Raw genomic sequence first — 20,000 nt, 5'->3', positions numbered from 1 at the left:
AGTTTTGTTTTCGCTGGAAGGTGACTTCCTTTCAGTGATGGTTGAAGTGTGTGTGTGTGTGTGTGTGTGTTGAATCACCTAGATGAGGCAGTGTGTGTGTGTGTGTGTGTGTGTGTGTGTGTGATCACCTAGATGAGTCAGTGTGTGTGTCTAGCTCTCAGGAGGTTACACAACAACCTCAAGCATCATATTCCAGTGAACTATCATGTCGGTAACCTTATGATCACCCCCCGTTAAGCCCAGTAGCAGTCTAAACTTACCCCATTTGAATCCAATCTCGGTGGCCTTGTTCTCCTTCAGTTTAGCCTCCTGGTCATTGGCTCCATCCCAAACACACAGCCTCTTTGGTTTCTTCACAGTCTGTCTTCAGTGAAGAACAACAGTGTGTCTAGTCTAGAGATTACAGCATCCAGATACCCAGACAGTCCTGGCCTGGAGCAAGAAGAGAGAGATACAATTCCATCAATAAGTGGATTCAATAGAGTCAAATAAACAAACCAGCAGAAACAGCTGAAACTAGTATTTCTGTCTTCTATGAGGTAGTGATGGGGGAAAAAATGTATAGCTACATATTGGGATATTATTTTTGATTATATATTGCAGTCTTCTTTTTGCGCTCGTTGGCTGTACCTGAACCAAAACTCCAGTATTTTTCCTTCATAGCCTGTTCTCCATCTTCTTTTTCAATAGGAAGCCAATTTGTTTTCAGCAATACATATAGAATCGTGAGAATCGCAATAAACATTGTATCGGCACCTAAGTATCATGATAAAATCATACCGTGAGGTCCCTGGCAATTCCCAGCCCAAACGGGTGGGGGAGAGAGAGAGAGAGAGAGAGAGAGAGAAATCGAGCGAGAGAGATACTTCTAGATGTATTTGATAGTGTAAAAAAAGCAGAACTGAACTGAATTAGCCGTAAGTGAGTAACATCATTAGAGTTTGATTATTAGTTCAGGGAAACACACACACTGATGTTCACACATCCAACTCTAGTCACTGTGTCATGCAATTCAACTACTGGGCTTCAAAGCTGAATGACAACATTACACAACATTTTCCACCATGACAAAACTGCACAAATACAAGACCAACCAGGACAGTCGAAATCACACATCTCAAGTCAAACTACACATCTCTTGCCAAACTACAGACAACTCTGAAGAACTGAAAGGATCACACAACTATTTCCACAGAAATAGAAGTCAGGAAATATCACAGCAGCACATTCTTACCTAGTTCTAAACTTGCTTCAAGCCTCTAGAATATATTCCTATATCTTCCATTCCAAAGGACCCTATCCCATCCTCGACACACACATCTCTGCATCCTCAGTCATCATAGCTACCTGGGAGAGACAGAGTCTAAAAGCAGCACAGCACAGTCACTGACGTCACACGTTACCTTTTTTAGAAGCCAGCCAGTTTCCATTTGTGACAACCCCCTTGGTAGGTAGCGGGGAGGGTGGAGAATGGAGTAGCAAAAGCCTGAGGTTTGACAAGCCAAGTGCCTAGAACGTAGAACGTGAGGCAGCAGCAGCAGCAGCAGCATCAGAGGAGCTGACGCACACACACACACACACACACACACCACACACACACACACACACACACACGCACACACACACGCACGCACGCACGCACACACACACACACACACACACACACACACACACACACACACACACACACACACACACACACACATACACATACACATGCACACGCACACACACACACGAGCTGCAGCCCAGTAGCTTCTTTCATCTATCTTTAAAACCACGGTGGTGCCGCTCACTTCGCTTCCTGCTTACCACAACAATATCCTGATCTGACACACATTGCAGCTGTGTGTGTTTGGACAGGTGTCAGGTGTTATACCCTGATGAAGACAGCTTGGCTGTCGAAACGTTGGTAATTACATTTTTGCATCTGAGCTCCTAGAGTGTGCAGCTCTCTTTTATTTTCAAGTTTTCTACTCCGCTAGCCAGCACCTCGCCTAAATAGGTGTTCTACTCCGCTAGCCAGCACCTCGTCTTAATAGGTGTTCTACTCCGCTAGCCAGCACCTCGTCTTAATAGGTGTTCTACTCCGCTAGCCAGCACCCTGTCTTAATAGGTGTTCTACTCCGCTAGCCAGCACCTCGTCTTAATAGGTGTTCTACTCCGCTAGCCAGCACCTCGTCTTAATAGGTGTTCTACTCCGCTAGCCAGCACCTCGTCTTAATAGGTGTTCTACTCCGCTAGCCAGCACCTTGTCTTCATAGGTGTTCTACTCCGCTAGCCAGCACCTCGTCTTAATAGGTGTTCTACTCCGCTAGCCAGCACCTCGTCTTAATAGGTGTTCTACTCCGCTAGCCAGCACCTCGTCTTAATAGGTGTTCTACTCCGCTAGCCAGCACCTCGTCTTAATAGGTGTTCTACTCCGCTAGCCAGCACCTCGTCTTAATAGGTGTTCTACTCCGCTAGCCAGCACCTTGTCTTAATAGGTGTTCTATTCCGCTAGCCAGCACCTCGTCTTAATAGGTGTTCTACTCCGCTAGCCAGCACCTCGTCTTAATAGGTGTTCTACTCCGCTAGCCAGCACCTCGTCTTAATAGGTGTTCTACTCCGCTAGCCAGCACCTCGTCTTAATAGGTGTTCTACTCCGCTAGCCAGCACCTCGTCTTAATAGGTGTTCTACTCCGCTAGCCAGCACCTCGTCTTAATAGGTGTTCTACTCCGCTAGCCAGCACCTCGTCTTAATAGGTGTTCTACTCCGCTAGCCAGCACCTCGTCTTAATAGGTGTTCTACTCCGCTAGCCAGCACCTCGTCTTAATAGGTGTTCTACTCCGCTAGCCAGCACCTCGTCTTAATAGGTGTGCGTTTCTTTTTCTTCTGGACAGGTGTCGGAGTCATTTTTATCCAGTATGTCATGTGGGACATCACTGTCAGTGGATACCAGTGCCCCAATGAGTTGACTATATTGTATTCATTACTTTTCGTGTGTGTGTGTCTGTTTCTCTGTGTGTTTCTCTGTGTGTTTGTCTGTGTGTATCAGTATCCCATTGAGCATTAACCACTGAGCACTCTTACACAGTCTATAATTATGTGATAATAACATGCCAGTTAGTTGTGACACCTCCTCCAGCCGTTCCTATCTAGGGAGAAAGGAAACACACACACACACACACACACACACACACACACACACACACACACACACTGACTCATCTAGGTGATGTGTGCTGGGTCTGTCTGTCTCAAATCATCTCCCTGCCCTGGAGGACAACTAAGAAGGAGAAAACCACTTTGGCAGAAATAAAGGCCCAGGGACTGTCTCTCTCTCTCTGTGTGTGTGTGTGTGTGTGTGTGTGTGTGTGTGTGTGTGTGTGTGTGTGTGTGTGTGTGTGTGTGTGTGTGTGTGTGTGTGTGTGTGTGTGTGTGTGTGTGTGTGTGTGTGTGTGTGTGTGTGTGTGCGTGCGTGCGTGCGTGCGTGCCTGAGTCGGAAAATGTATGTGTCTTTGTATGTGCTGTTGTACTAGCGTGTGTGTGTGTGTGGGTGTGTGAGTGTTTGTGTGCTCGCACATGTGCATGTGTATACTCTGCGGGTGGTAAGTGTCTGTCTGTCTAAACATCATGGACCACTATGATGGCCCAGCAGGTGTTTTTAGGCTAATCCTCCATACTGTGTGAGTACTGTGTGAGTGACAGGGAGCACCAGCAAACCCAGCTGGAGAGCAGGGAATGGCCGTCCCTCACTCTGGGACACCATGGGATGGTGCTACTGGTGAAGTGTGGACTGATGTGAAGTGTGGTGATGTGTTCAGTGTTCCCTTCACTGACTTCTCAGTACCAAACTTGGGTGGGATCCGTGGTGGTGTGTGTGCAAGCCAAGCCCTGTACAGTATACAACAGCCTGTGTCATTAGGTGGCATTGAGCCTGAAAACACAGACAAAACCTGGCCAGTTGGAGATTTGAAGGCTCAGCCTCAGTCACTCTGCACTAAGACGAAGTGACTATTCACTAGACCGTATCCACACACAGGAAAATGTCTTGGTTCTTCCACCACCATGCTATTCTCAACGACGGTGTCATGTGTCACTGCTGCCATAATAACATTGACCTCTGACAACAAAGTTATGGTCAAGACAAGAGTTAGAATGTAGGACGGCTATGTGGATGGTTAAAAGGTAGAGAGGTAGCTGGACTATGAGACAGGTTTAAACTGTTAGACATGCATTTGTCAATTCAGCAAAATCTCTTATCCAGATTGTCCTACGGTCAGTGAATGCAATATATTGGGCATTGGATAACAGTACAAATACAGGTATCATCTAGGCCAGGGGAGTATCAGCGGGTTTCTGGGTTTTCCTTTCACCTAAGACCTAGACAAGCAGGTGAGTTCTTTACTAATTAGTGACCTTAATTCATTAATTAAGTACAAGGGTGAAGCGAAAATCCACAGACACTTGGCCCTCCGTGGAACGAGTTTGACACGTGATCTAGGCCTATCCACTGGTGTGTCAGCTATACCATATAGGGTCTTTTCATGTTGTGCTTTACAATAAGCCGAGACAGACGTACGGTGAAGTTGCCATTATACAGGTGCAGTAACATTACAAGGTCACTGGAGCATCAGTAACAGCAGTGTCCTTCAGTAAATTAGGCTAGTAATATACCCAGGCCAGGAATGAAGATTAAAAAAAGGCCAGAACAAGGATCACTGGAGATGCAATGTTGAGGCCCTTTGCTCCACTAGGAATTAACTCACTCAGACCAGGTTCCCTGTGATGACTGATCTGATCTGCTGGCATGTGGCAGACTGGCAGTCAGTCAGACAAGCTCTGATTTAGAGAGCATGTCTGGTCAAGTGGGAACACTCCTGGCAGTAAGCACATTATTAGATGCTCGATATAGTCCTGAGTTCAATCCCTACTTCCACATGTTCTGTTTCCTCCTGATCTGTCTCCTGCCTCTATTTCCATACTGCCTGAATAAAGCTCTAATACCACAAAAGCAGGGCGGAATACCACTCTTCTTAAAAACACATGAATTTACATTTTAGCAGACACTCTAATCCAGAGCAAATTACAGGAGCAATTAGGGTTAAGTGCATTGCTCAAGGGCACATTGACAGACTTTTCACCTAGTCGGCTCTGGGATCCGAACCAGCAACTTTTTGGTTACAACACTGTTAACCGCTAGGCTACCTGCCTTAGTTTAGAGAGCAAAACAGAGTGGCCATGTTGGCATTAGATTCTACAACCTGTCTGTCTTGCGGGCTGGGGGAAGGACTCCAGCAGTGACTATTAATCCCAGAGATTGCATCTGATCTGGTCATGTAGCAATCCGATAGGCTGGAAGCCTTGGATACCACGGGCTTATTGATCGACTAGAGATGCTTATCGCCAATATCTTATGTAACACAACCATTCATTCACATGACCCTTCAATGGAATACTGGTCTCACCGAGGGAATCAATCTCCAGATAATTTCACTAAAACAAACCACATGCACTTAATAGTTACTGATGGAATCTAATAATTTAAACACATTATAAACTGGGTGGTTCGAGCCCTGAATGCTGATTGGCTGACAGCCGTGGTATATTACGGGTACGACAAAACATTTATATTTACTGCTCTATGTCACACCCTGATCTGTTTCACCTGTGTTTGTGATTGTCTCCACCCCCCTCCAGGTGTCACCCATCTTCCCCATTATCCTTTGTGTATTTATACCTGTGTTCTCTGATTGTCTGTTGTTCAGTTTGTCAAGTCAACCAGCGTTTTTGTCTCAGCTCCTGCTTTACCCAGTCTCTCTTTTCTCGTCCTCCTGGTTTTTGACCCTTGCCTGTCCTGACCCTGTACCCACCCGCCTGACCACTCTGCCTGACCCTGAGCCTGCCTGCCATCCTGTACCTTTGCCCCACCTCTGGATTACCGACCTCTGCCTAACCTGACCCTGCCTGCGGTCCTGTACCTTTGCCCCTGTTGAGAGGAGGTGGATGGGGAGAGAGAGGAGGGAAGGCAAGGGAATGAGAGGAGAGAGAGTGTAGGGGAGAGGAGAGGAGGGAGGGGAAAAGTGGGAGGGAGGAGAGGTTAGAGAGAGAAGTGGTGGGAAGGGGTGAGTGGATCCTGACAAGCCATCCTTACTGTAGGTGCAGACAGATGAACTCTTTAAAGTAGGAGGAGACAGAATACTCAACCAGACGAGAGAGAGAGAGCCTGAACGAGAGCAAGATGCCAGGAGACAAAAAGAAGGCATAACCTCCATTTCCCCACCTCTCTCCCCTTTCATCAGTCAGAGAAATGTGGGTTAATAAGAATCATCCCGGGCTCACCAGTCATCAACTCCTACTACAACTCTCTACAGAGTCTCTCCACAGAGCACCACCAGTGTATAGACGACTAGCATAGTAGCGTTCTGGCAACATCAAAGGTCTAAAGTGGAAGTCTGGAGTTAATTAGGCAACATGTCCCTGGGATGTGTGTGAACTACAAGGCCATGGGGAGGAGAGGCTGTGTAGAGGGGGTGTAGTTTAGACTCAGAACACAGAGAATACACTCTACGTTCTTAGAAAAAAAGGTTCCAAAAGGGTTCTTTGGCTGTCCCCATAGGAGAACCCTTTCTGGTTCCAGGTAGAACCCTTTTAGGTTCCATGTAGACCCCTCCGTAGAAAGGGTTCTACATGGAACCAAAAAGGGTTTTACCTGAAACCAAATAGGGTTCTTCAAAGGATTCTCCTATGGGGACAGCCAAGAACCCTTTTAGGTTCTAGATAGCACCTTTTCTTCTAAGAGTCTACTGTGTTACCCTTTTCTCATTATTTGTTTATTTGTTTATTTGTTTGTTATTTGTTTATTTAACCTTTATTTAACCTTTATTTAACTAGGCAAGTCAGTTAAGAACAAATTCTTATTTACAATGACAGCCTACCAAAAGGCAAAAGACCTCCTGCAATATAAATATAGGACAAAACACACATCACAACAAGAGAGACACAACACTACATAAAGAGAGAGCTAAGACAACTGTTGAGCTGAGTCAAGCCAAGTCAAGTGCTGTGCTTGTCTGGTTACGAATCCACCACAGTTGCTTGAACCATGCTGGAAAGGACAATGTGAAAGAAAAATATCTGAGCGAGAACAGCACTGTACTGGTCAGTGTGAAAAGGTTATGTGTTTAGTAGTGCACAGGCCTGTTCGGGAGAACGTAACGTTACAGAACGATCACATACAACTGTATCGTGTAGAACAGACATGATTGTATGATTCTATCTGCATTGTGCCGAATGTTTCACATCACTGATTACAGCTCAGGTGAAGGCTGGGCATGTCTCTGTTCTGTTCCTGGACGGTGAGTGGGCGGAGGTCATTCATTACCTTCCACTGAATATTTCACCAGTCTGAGTTGTTAACTGGCTCTATGAATAATACAGACAGGGAATGAGGTGATATGTAGGTTACCTTCCAAATTGCACCCTTTTTCTTATATAGTACACTATTTTGGACAAGGGCCCATAGGGCTCTGGTCAAAAGTAGTGCACTATATAGGGAATAGGCTGCAACTGCCATTTGGGCACTCATAGATAGCACAGACACGGTCACCTTTCTTCTTTTGTATGATTTTTTCCATGAGCACAGAGGAGCCAAATGCAGCTTCGCTTCACTCTATTCATTCAAAGAGACAGTGAATAGAGTCTTCAATAGAGAGAGAGACTGTTCAAAGGAACACATCCAACCAATCCATGCAAATCATGTCCAGGGAAGGCTATCATAAAAGACTATAAAGATAAGAAGCTGGGATGATGGTTTAAATGAAGGGATGACGAGCAAAGTCAAATATGTCCCAAACTATTTGAGCAATAACTATGTGCTTGTTCTGTGGACCTCTTCATATATTTGCTTGTTGTAACGCACATAGGCTGTTTCAATTTGATTGGGTGGAAAATGGCAGGCCTAATGTACTGGTATGTTCTTCAGCGACTGATGGACACATCTTTCTCAGTAACAGTGTTAGGAACCACACACACCTTTCATCTGCTGTTTGTTCGCCGTTCATTCGGCGCGGTGTGTTTAGGTGCCACCCGCAAATTGCGTTTGGCACTCTGTTCAGAGGTGCTTACTACTCTCGGCCAGCAAACGCTACCGGTGTGTCCGTGCCTTTAGGGTACAAGATGATATAGCTTTGCATTGGTACAATTTACCCCTGGCTGGTTTAGCAATAGTACACTGTACCTGTCAATAGGGTGCTGGTGGCGGCGGTGCCACTGTGAAAGTCAAAGAGACAGATGGACAATGTAGATACCAACCAGAATCAATATGTTTTCCATGTCAACATAGTTCATCGTTATGGTTAATTGAAGGTTCAGAAGCCATATGCTGCTATGGGTCATTCTACAGAAGTGTTGCAAATTGGGGTCTGGGGAAAAAAATCTAATTTGTATCCTATTTCTCCAAAACTTTCAGTACACATGTCTTCCAACATATGCTGGGTAGACATACAGTTGAAGTTGGAAGTTTACATACACTTAGGTTGGAGTCATTAAAACTTGTTTTTCAACCACTCCACACATTTCTTGTTAACAAACTATAGTTTCGGCAAGTCGGTTAGCACAACACAAGTAATTTTTCCAACATACTCGTTTTAGTATAGACTGTAGATGGGTATAACTCATTTTAGTATAGACTGTAGATGGGTATAACTCGTTTTAGTATAGACTGTAGATGGGTATAACTCGTTTTAGTATAGACTGTAGATGGGTATAACTCGTTTTAGTATAGACTGTAGATGGGTATAACTCGTTTTAGTATATACTGTAGATGGGTATAACTCGTTTTAGTATAGACTGTAGATGGGTATAATTCGTTTTAGTATAGACTGTAGATGGGTATGACTCATTTTAGTATAGATATTGCCATCAAGTAGAGTAAACTTGAGTGCAGTATAGTATAGTACAGTAGTATACTGTTCGGTACAGTATAGCACATTATAGATGTCTATGTTTTGGCCAACTAGATGTCAATGCTTGGGATCTTGGAGGGTTGGAGCCCCCTTGCTGGCTATGCATCTCAATACTAGAAAATAGTAAATAAATATCCTACGTTTGGAGACTTAACAGTTTAAAAAATATATACATATATACATATATATATATATATTTATGGTACTGCAAATTGCACCACTTCTGTAGAATCACCACATAAAGTAATCACCCAATGATCACAAATGCACTAGAGGTGACGGTATGATGTAAATAGCAGCCAACCCAATAACAGTGTTTGTGTCCCAAATGGCACCCTATTATGTACATAGTGCACTACTTTAGACCAGAGCACTATGGGCCCTGGTCAAAAATATTGCACTATATAGGGAATTGGATGCCATTTGGAACACATCCAGTGTAATAGAGCCAATCAGAGGAGTGGGTATCTGTCACTCCATTCCGGCTCTGGTATTGACTCATGGAGGGTTATAGATCCATCATGGATCTGTCACTACCACCAGTTTCTTTGGACACAGCCCAAAATAAAGCAGTCTCCCAGGGTTGGAAATAGGGGGAACACAGGGAATCTGAGTTCCTCTTTCTTATGGTGAATTGAATGGCTTTACATTGGTGCGTTCCCAGAGTTACTTTTTTCCGTTTGCAGACTGCTCTCCCCTCTTACGCAATCAAACAGTCCAGACCTTAATGACATGGTACTGTACTGTACAGTAGACTAATAATTGCTAACCACATGTGACAGTGCATAAGCTGATGAATACAGTACAGTAGGCCTGGAGAGAGGCAGGCAGACAGCCCTTAGTGAGATGAAGATGCTACTGTATTGTTGGTAATATAATCATTCCTATTCACATGTGACAGTGCATGATTTGATCTGATCAATAAAGTACAGTAGGCCTGGAGGGAGCATGGCTGCTGTACAGTATATCATGTAACATAACCCGATAGGGAGCTGGTTTCCCCATCGGGACTCTGAATGAAAACGAAGCAGCATTCTAATTCTCTTTTAGACTTATGAATCAATGTTGTCCATGCAGACAGCAGTCCTCTCTCTCTTCCATCCCTGAAGGCTGTTCTTCTTCTCCTTCGAACATAATATGAAAACCTGGGCTCTGTCCGCTGCACCACTGGGTTCAAATAGTATTTCACAGCATTTCAAAAGCTTCCCCTTTGTTTTATTGTGCTTGCCTGGCAAAATGGAAACAATAGAATTGTCACAAAATTATAAACCTCGCATGTCAGGCATTCCAGACGGGCTAGACCAATCGCTCAAAGTATTTGAATGATTTCGGACAGTGTTCACTTTTTGGACCCAGGTCTGTTCAGCTGCATGGACAACAGGAGGCAGAGATGGTGGTCGCGCTCCCGTCCCCACTTTTGGCATTTCTGTGACAAAGAGCTGCACTATTTTTTTAAATGAAGCAAGCTATGCTAGCTCAGTGTTTGTGGCGCTCTGTCAATTAGGCATTTCATTCCTAGTTTATACACAAGAGTATCACAAGAGGTTTCTCTCAATTCAATGGCTCGTTGTATGAACACAGGACCTGATTGTTGATAACTACCTCAAATCAAATATCTTTCCTGTCTCATTTAAATAATCAGCCCTACAGAAAGGTTTAATGCAATGGATACAAAACAACGTGGGTTCCGACAGCAGACCCCTGTAAAAAAAATATAATTTAGAGGTCTGATTACAACTAATTGTAGGCTACACACAGTGGCTCCCAAGTCCAGTCCTCGAGTACCCCCAACAGGAACCGGTGTTTGGAATTCATTTGAGCCAGTTTGCTACAGGAGGAAAATAATCCTGCAACTACAGGAAATGTGAATTATTATGTGAATTATAATGTATGGACATTTTTGTAGGGGTTGATACATTTTTCATAAGGGAAAATCAAGTCTGAAATTTCAAAGTGGAAATCACAAACTTCAGAGGCCTTTTTAAACCTAAAATACAGTGCATTGCAGGATAGTTCTCCTGCAACAGGGTGATCAAATATGATCCTACATCTGTATGTTTCTTGTTGTTGATAAACTACTTGAAATCAAATATGTATGTTTGCTGTCTCATTTAAATACACCTTATGCCTTATAGAAATGTACAATGCAATGGAAACAAAACATTGTTGTTTTCCAGGCTGATAGAAACAAAACAACCTGATCTGATCCAGTAGAGTACAGTATTTGGGTTCAGGTAGAGGTCTCTGTAAGCCCAGGCAGTGTAGTCTAGTAGTGAGGCTTCCTAGCTCGGCTGTCGCCTTTACAGTGTTTCCTATTTTTGTTGTTGTTACTGCTGCAGGGGGTAATGACATCAACACCGCCACCACCGCGGCAACGGTAACAATAACAAAAACAATCTAGGGACCTCTGTGAGATGAGTGTGACCTCATTCCTACACGATAAATCTCCTGAGAGAGAGAGAGAGAGAGAGAGAGAGAGAGAGAGAGAGAGAGAGAGAGAGAGAGAGAGAGAGAGAGAGAGAGAGAGAGTAGGAGAGAGAGGCTGGGGTAGAGTGATAGAGAGAGAGAGAGAGAGAGAGAGTAGGAGAGAGAGGCTGGGGTAGAGTGATAGAGAGAGAGAGAGAGAGAGAGAGAGTAGGAGAGAGAGAGAGAGAGAGAGAGAGAGAGAGAGAGCAAGAGAGAGAGAGAGAGAGAGAGAGAGTAGGAGAGAGAGAGAGAGAGAGTAGGAGAGAGAGGCTGGGGTAGAGTGATAGAGAGAGAGAGAGAGAGAGAGAGAGAGAGTAGGAGAGAGAGAGAGAGAGAGAGAGCGAGAGAGAGAGAGAGAGAGAGTAGGAGAGAGAGGCTGGGGTAGAGTGATAGAGAGAGAGTAGGAGAGAGAGGCTGGGGTAGAGTGATAGAGAGAGAGTAGGAGAGAGAGGCTGGGGTAGAGTGATAGAGAGAGAGGTGGAGAGAGAGGCTGGGGTAGAGTGATAGAGAGAGAGTAGGAGAGAGAGGCTGGGGTAGAGTGATAGAGAGAGAGTAGGGGAGAAAGGCTGGGGTAGAGTGATAGAGAGAGAGTAGGAGAGAGAGGCTGGGGTAGAGTGATAGAGAGAGAGTAGGGGAGAAAGGCTGGGGTAGAGTGATAGAGAGAGAGGTGGAGAGGCTTTGGGGAAAGAATATGTGTTGAGGAAACAGAAAAGGAGGAGGAGGAGCAGGAGAGCGACATGGGAAATGAGATAAGAGGGAAAGCGAGAGAGGTAGAGAGAGAGAGAGAGAGAGAGAGAGAGAGAGGTAGAGAGAGAGAGAGAGAGGTAGAGAGAGAGAGGTAGAGAGAGAGATACTAACAAATAATGATGGCGCATGACTTAAAGTCCGTAGATAGCATGGGAGAGGAAGCATGAAAGAGAGAAAAAGAGAGAGCGATAGAGGGAGAGAGAGAGGGCGGAGAGAGATCGAGAAAGAGAGACAGGGTGAACAGAGAGTGAGATGGAGAGAGCAAGACAGAGAGACACAGCAAGAGTGTGAGAGAGAGAGATTGCGAGAGACAGGAGAGAGAATGAGGGAGCAAGAGATAAAGAGAGAGAATGAGAGAGTTAATCCCAGGAGTGTTGTCGATAAACAAAGAGAGGGTAATAAGGGAGAATTTACTCAGGAACAGATGGCAGAATGACTCATTCATATCACTGACAGGGGAATGGAGAGAGAGGGTGGAGAAAGGAGAGAAAGATGGAGAAAGATCGGGGCAGTGAGGGAGAAGGAGAGGAGGGAGAAGGGGGACCTAAAGTAGCTCCTGTCTAGAGTGATTGATATCAGTCATGTCTTCCATCACATCACCACCCTGTATCTGACTGCTCTGTCCTTGACTCACACAAGAAAAAATAACAAATAGAAAATTCTACCCATGTTAGTGTGCTTATTAATAAACCTCCTGTTTCAAAGGCTCTCTTCTCAGAGAAACCATTCTGTTAAAGTGGGACGGAACACCAAAGAATATAATGAGAACTTTTACAATAGAAAATGATTAGACATCCCATCGTAATAAAAAATGCATACTAAATACGAATTCAAACCAATACATGCATTCAAAACATTCAATCAGGCAAACACATGCTCTCGTGGTTTTGTATTTTTAAAGAACAGGTCAATGTGGCCCTTTCACCCTGCTGCTTGAGAATGTCATGTCGGTAGTAGCTTTTCCCCATGAGGAGCTGATCAAAGTATTGGCATACACCTAAAGAGGATCGCTCCCCCAGAGCCCTTCATTCATTGCTCTGGGGTCTGGTGTCAGAACAGGGATCACACAGCTAACTGTGACAACCAACACAGAGAGAGGAGAGGAAAGGGGGGAGAGGAGAGATCAAAGCGGGGGAGTGGTGGGCTCCCTGGGTCTCCTAGTCTCCCTAATCCAAGGCCAGGCTAGTAATGGGCTTACATGCGGGAGGAGGGGAGAGAAGGAGGGGATGAGGAGAGGTCAGGGGAGGTGATTTGGAATAAAAGGGGAGGAGAGTCATTGATCAGCTGTCATCTGTTTGCCGAGGAGCTAAACACCATCTCTCTCTCTCTCTCTCTCTCTCTCTCTCTCTCTCTCTCTCTCTCTCTCTCTCTCTCTCTCTCTCTCTCTCTCTCTCTCTCTCTCTCTCTCTCTCTCTCTCTCTCTCTCTCTCTCTCTCTCTCTCTCTCTCTCTCTCTCTCTCTCTCTCTCTCTCTCTCTCTCTCTCTCTCTCTCTCTCTCTCGAAAGGTTGCTGGATCGAATCCCCAAGCTGGCAAGTTAAAAATCTGTCATTCTGCCCCTGAGCAAGGAAGTTAACCCACTGTTCCCTGGGCACCGAAGACGTGGATGTCGATTATGGCAGCCCCCCACACCTCTCTGATTCAGGGTTAAATGCGGAAGACACATTTCAGTTGAAGGCATTCAGATGTACAACTGAATGGGAATCCCCACCCCCGTCTCTTTTAAGCCTTTCAAACCAAGACGTTTTTCAGTTTTTCTGCATTTTGTTACGTTACAGCCTTATTCTAAAATGTATTAAATAAAAATATTTCCTCATTAATCTAAACATAATACCCCATATTGACAAAGCGAAAAACAGGTTTTTAGACATTTTTAGAAATATAAAAAAAAAGGTACATAGGTATTCAGACCCTTTGCTATGAGACTCAAAATTGAGCTCAGGTGCATCCTGTTTCCGTTAATCATCTTTGAGATGTTTCTACAACTTGATTGGAGTCCACCTGTAGTAAAAATCAATTGATTGGACATGATTGGGAAAGGCACACAACTGTCTATATACAGTGTTTTGGTTTCGGTTCCACAGTTGACAGTGCAAAACCAAGCCATGAGGTGGAAGGAATTGTCCGTAGAGACAGGATTGTGTTGAGGCACAGATCTGGGGAAGGGTACTAAAACATTTCTGCAGCATCGAAAGTCCCCAAGAACACACTGGCCTACATCATTCTTAAATGGAAGAAATTTTGAAACACCAACACTCTTCCTGGAGCTGGCCGCCCGGGCCAAACTGAGCAATCAGGGGGATAAGGGCCTTGGTCAGGGAGGTGACCAAGAACCCGATGGTCACTCTGACAGAGCTCCAGAGTTCCTCTGTGGAGATGGTAGAATTTTCCAGAAGGACAACGATCTCTGCAGCACTCCACCAATCAGGCATTTATGGTAGAGTGGCCAGACTGACCCACTCCTCACATGACAGCCCGCTTGGGGTTTGCCAAAAGGCACTTAAAGACTCTCAGACCATGATAAACAAGATTCTCTGGTCTGATGAAATCAAGATTGAAATTTTTGGCCTGAATGCCAAGCGTCACGTCTGGAGGAATCCTGGCACCATCCCTACGATGAAGCATGGTGGCGGCAGCATCATGCTGTGGGGATGTTTTTCAGTGGCAGGAAACTGGGAGACTAGTTAGGATTGAGGGAAAGACGAACAGAGCAAAGTACAGGGAGATCCTTGATGAAAACATGCTCCAGAGTCCTCAGGCTGGGGTGAAGATTCACCTTCCAACAGGACAATGACCCTAAACACACAGCCAAGACAACGCAGGACTGGCTTCCTGACAAATTTCTGAATGTCCTTGATTGGCCCAGCCAGAACCCGATCGAACATATCTGGGGAGACCTGAAAATAGATGTGCAGCGGCACTGCCCATCCAACCTGACAGAGCTTGAGAGGATCTGCAGAGAAGAATGAGAGAAACTCCCCAAATACAGGTGTGCCAAGCTTCCAGCATCATACCCAATAAGACTCGAGGCTGTAATTACTGCCAAAGGTGCTTCAACAAAGTACTGAGTAAAGGGTCTGAATACTTATGTAAATGTGATATTTCAGGTGTTTTTATAAATTTGCAAAAAAAAATGTAAAACCTGTTTTCGCTTTGTCACTATGAGGTATTCTGTGTAGATTGATTAGGGGAAACATTTTAGAATAAGGCTGTAATGTAACAACATGAAAGTGAAAGGGTCGGAAAACTTTCTGAAAACACTACATTTATGCACAAATATTTATATAATAACCATCATTACGAAGTAAACTTGGAGTCACGTGATGACATGTTGTGTGGTCCTCCCACTACGACTTGTCCAGAAAGCAGTTTATTACAGATGAAGTAAGTTAAGTTCCAATAGTAGGCACACTCACTACATGACGCCATTTTGTTGTGAGAAAACCATCAGTAGAGTTAAAAATGCAATGGAAACCCATTAAATGTATATTTTTTTATTCAGTACATGGGAATTCAACCGCAAAAGTTATTTTTACGTGCACTATGTCATCACGCACAGCCTTTTATCCGCAACAAGTACATTTGATGGAAGGAAACACATGAGTGGGGAAATATGCATATTGTTTTCATGCTGATTTTTGAATAGTCACATGAAAATCTGTTGCCAATTGGATGGAAACCGAGCTAGTGATCCGAACATTTTGCCAGAATGTTATTTAGCTTAACAAGTGGATTATTTTGCTCTTCACTCAGTCGTTTAGTATCCTAGGCCTCCTCCCAACCAAAACCTGTGACTTTACTTAATCAATTAATGTGATTTTGTTTAACTGAATCTCTGTCTGTATAGGCTATTTGGTTAATGGGTTTCTGGCTGGGCAAATAAGTGGAAGGGTGGTATAGCTCATCTATTAATTTGCTCATCTATCAATGATCAGAAACATTTAGCATGCAATAACTGTAGCCTAAATCAAGTGAATGCCTATTATTATTGCGCGCATAGGCAACTGCAAAAACCCGCGGAGGTTGTGAAACATGAACACGAGACTCACATGCTTTTGAAAAAATGGATTGCTATTATTTTCTATCATTATCATGGTGAAGAAAGGCCTGCTCGTAATGCAAGACCTACCCCAGCTCCCTAACAAAGCGGAGTGAAGGTAGGAAAAATATGAAATGTGGATTTTAAAAAAGCATGGGCTTGCTTTATATGACAGTGGTTCCACCTGTTGCCATGACGCAAGTTGTGTGAGAAAAATATTATTTGTATTATTTGTGTGTTGACTGTGAACCTATGTGTCTTGTATGTTTAATGAACAAAGGAAGTATTGATTTCATGTGCATGGCGCAGCCATTTAGCATATAGGCTGCACAGACCAGTAACATAATCACATTCAAAATATGCAATTCTATTTGGAAAATATATTTTATTTGTCTTATAATGTTTCTTAGGACCTGCCTAAAATAAATTAATAATGGATTTCTTTGTGATGGTGTATTTAGATTTTTGGAAATATTGCCTTTATTTAACTGGGCAGGTCAGTTAAGAACAAATTCTTATTTACAACGACGGCTGCCAATCGCCCTATGGGACTCCCAATCACGGCCGGATGAGATACAGCCTGAATTCAAACCAGGGACTGTAGTGACGCCTCTTACACTGAGATGCAGTGCCACTTGGGAGCCCAATGGATTATTCAATGGATGTATCTACTCCCAATCCTAAACGTGCCAGCATGTGCACGGGATATATAAAATACTTACACTAGCAAGAATGTGGTAAATTGGATTGTATGAATTGGGCTCTAAAAAACATTGGCAGATTAAAAAAAAAAAAATTTTACAGGCAACATACTGTACAGTCTGTCTGTAAAGGGTATAACTCTCTCTCTCTCCTCTCTCTCTCTCTGTCTCTTTCTTTCTCTCTCACTCATGCTGGTGTGATGAACACATAGCTGTCTATCACTCCTCACAGCTCTACAATCACTATCATTCAGACAGACCCAGCACAGCAGAGCACAGTAGGGATATGGAGCTGCTGTCATATCTGGGTTGCAGGGAGACAGACAGTCACACTATGTGCCAGTTCAGAGCCACAGTCCTACGCAACATGCTGTACTGTTTAGGAATTAAATTTGGCAGCCTGAACTGTCTACTACTATTTTAATTCAACTGAGCCAAAAATAGCAGTATAGTATTTTTACCTGGGAGCTGTGACAACTTCTCATCCTGGAAGCATGTTCAGCATTAGTGTGTCTGATTTCTTCAATTGTAGCTAACATCAGAGGGGTTTTCCATTATAATTTAATAAAAACATAATATGCCAACTGAAAAATCAACCTTTTTAGCAGGTAGCACGAGTGCCATTTTTGCTTTTACAGTGAGTGTAGTGAGTGGGGGAGCCATATTCTGTGAATGACCCTAGGATATCCTCTAGTTAGTAGTCTTGACTGGTGGCAATCAAAATGATTACCCCCCATCTGAACCTGGTTGGTCCCGAACCCTTTACACAACCTACATTTTCTTTGCTCTGACTGAAACTGTACAAACCTGGAAATATTTTCTAATTTCCTGGGAGTTGACTCTCCCCTCTATTTTTTACCCCCACTCCCCATCTCATCTTCTCCATCTATCTCTACCTCTCTCCTACTTTCTCTCTATCTCTACCGCTCTCTCGCTCCCCCCTCTCTCTCTCTCTATTGCTCCCAGTCTCTCTCCGTCTCTCTCCTGCTCTCTATCTCTCTTTCAGCAGATGAAATATTCAGGGGAGCCGGCATGCTGTGCTGTTTCCACCCACATGGCTGGTAGCTGACACCTAACGTTTCTGACTGCTGCTGCTCTGCTACCTCCTCCTACCCTCTCCTCTCCTCTCCTACCCTCTCCCCTCATCTCCTCTCCTCTCCTCTCCTCTCCTACCCTCTCCCCTAATCTCCTCTCCTCTCCTTCCCTCTCCTCTCCTCTCCTACCCTACCCTCTCCTCTCCTCTCCTCTCCTACCCTCTCCCCTCATCTCCTCTCCTCTCCTACCCTCTCCCCTCCTCTCCTCTCCTCTCCTCTCCTCTCCTCTCCTCTCCTCTCCTCTGGCTGCTCCCTACTCCCTGGCCGTCCTGGTGCGACTGAGGTCAGAAGACAGAGCCAGTCAATTTCTGCATCCCAAATGGCACCCTATTCCCCTATGTAGTGCACTACTTTTGACCAGCGCCCATAGACACAGCATTGTCTCTGCTGCAGGCTGCAGATGAGACCATGATACGATCCAGTGCACAGGAACACACCATCGATCCTCCCATCGAGCTTGCCCAATTCATCTGGTGGGAGGCCGGGTGACTAATCCCAATCCATGTGGGCCAGACAGAAATGGAGCGAGATGAGAGATTACATACAGTATAATGGAATAACAGACCAGCCCTCCAGTGTTATGACCATAAACATAGAATTACTAGAATGGAAAATGCCCCTCAGACCACAGGAATTTGACTACTGGGTACACTGAACGACTGGTAATTCTATTGCTATGTCTATGGTTATGACCCTGGGCCCTGCCTCTGCCTTGCTCCTCCACAACATAAGCATCAGAGGATCAGAGAGGGTCAGTGACTACAAAGTTCCTTCTCACGACACACAAGTCTAGGGTTGGGCCGATATGATTAAATAAAATATTGTGATATTTGACATTGACGATATATCGTGAGGTGCAGGACTATACTCTATTTGAACTTCAAAAATAAAAAAAACTGTGTAGTTTTATCTGCTAGGCTGTATCAATATGTTTAAAAAGATGTCTAAATGAATTAACAAAGCCTTAGTTTTTCAGTATACTAAGATTATTTAATAAGAATGCAACTATAATACCGTAAATAAGCCGTCTAGAATGATCTAGTCATTAACAGCGCAAAACGATTATATCGAATATCAGGATATTTGGAGTAGCACGATATCTCCCCAAATATTGCCCAACCCTTCACCAGTCATGTGACAGAGGTGTTGGATGAAGATCCTCATATTCAGCATTTTTCTGCTCACCGGAGTGAAAGGACATGAAAACACACACGCACGCATGTACACACCCACACACACACACACACACACACACACACACACACACACACACACACACACACACACACACAGGGCTAAAGGCTAACATCTGATGTCTGTTCTGAATAAGCAAACATGTAAATCGTGTTTGTCTCCAGTCCTGTCAGAAGTGTGTACAGTACAGAACACAGAGGTTGCACTGTGTTACACGCAGAGCAGACAATTCACCATGTGTCATCCGAGGAGTTTCCTATTCAACGTTACTTGATGAATAATTGATTTAAAGTATCTCTCAAATACATACAGCCTTAAAAACACAACACCTTGCAAGATATGCTTTCCCTAAGCTATGCTTACTATAGCCATTCAGAATAAAATCAAAATGTGCACTTCACGCCAACAATAACACTCTGGATATTCTACATAGCTGCATGTTCGTACAGCCCCTACAGACCATCAACAGCCTACTGATGCAGAAGTCTGACTGTCTCACATTCAGATTGCTCACAAAAAAGTATTATTATTTTTTACTACATAATGAGTACACACAATCATTCCTCAAGTCATTAACCATGACAGAGTATTCAGCAAAATGCCCTTTCACAAAATGCCCATTTATCAGCAACAACTGTCATCAGTTTTCTCTCCAGTCCTTTTCCCATGAAAGAGAAAAATACTACACAACAAAATTGTAAACATGCATAAAACATGAGAGACATGACGCTATGCAGACCCACCTTTGTTGTAAGTGCGTGTAGCCGTCCCTATCAGCTCAGTTTAGTACAGCAGGTAGGCAGACACCCTCT

The 20,000-nt window shown here is 44.2% G+C and overlaps 1 protein-coding gene across 2 annotated transcripts in view; it reads right to left on the bottom strand.

Annotated features, from left to right (window-relative positions):
• LOC110520279 overlaps window positions 1–20,000 on the bottom strand; it is a 70,587-nt gene that overhangs the window by 26,440 nt on the left and 24,147 nt on the right. Inside the window, exons 1-2 of one of the 2 annotated variants that reach the window (XM_021597467.2) lie at window positions 19,932–20,000; window positions 261–432 (exon numbers count right to left, since the gene is read on the bottom strand). The exon at window positions 19,932–20,000 is cut by the window's right edge and continues 309 nt beyond it. The gene's annotated coding sequence lies outside the window, so the exon portion shown is untranslated. The remainder of the gene's footprint in view (window positions 1–260; window positions 433–19,931) is intronic. The other variant, XM_021597468.2, reaches the window with a different exon arrangement.

This window comes from Oncorhynchus mykiss, chromosome 3 (assembly GCF_013265735.2).
Source record: "Oncorhynchus mykiss isolate Arlee chromosome 3, USDA_OmykA_1.1, whole genome shotgun sequence".
NCBI classification, from domain to species: domain Eukaryota; kingdom Metazoa; phylum Chordata; class Actinopteri; order Salmoniformes; family Salmonidae; genus Oncorhynchus; species Oncorhynchus mykiss.
Note: the sequence above shows the minus strand (reverse complement) of the source record. Positions and strands in the feature narration are given on the sequence as shown.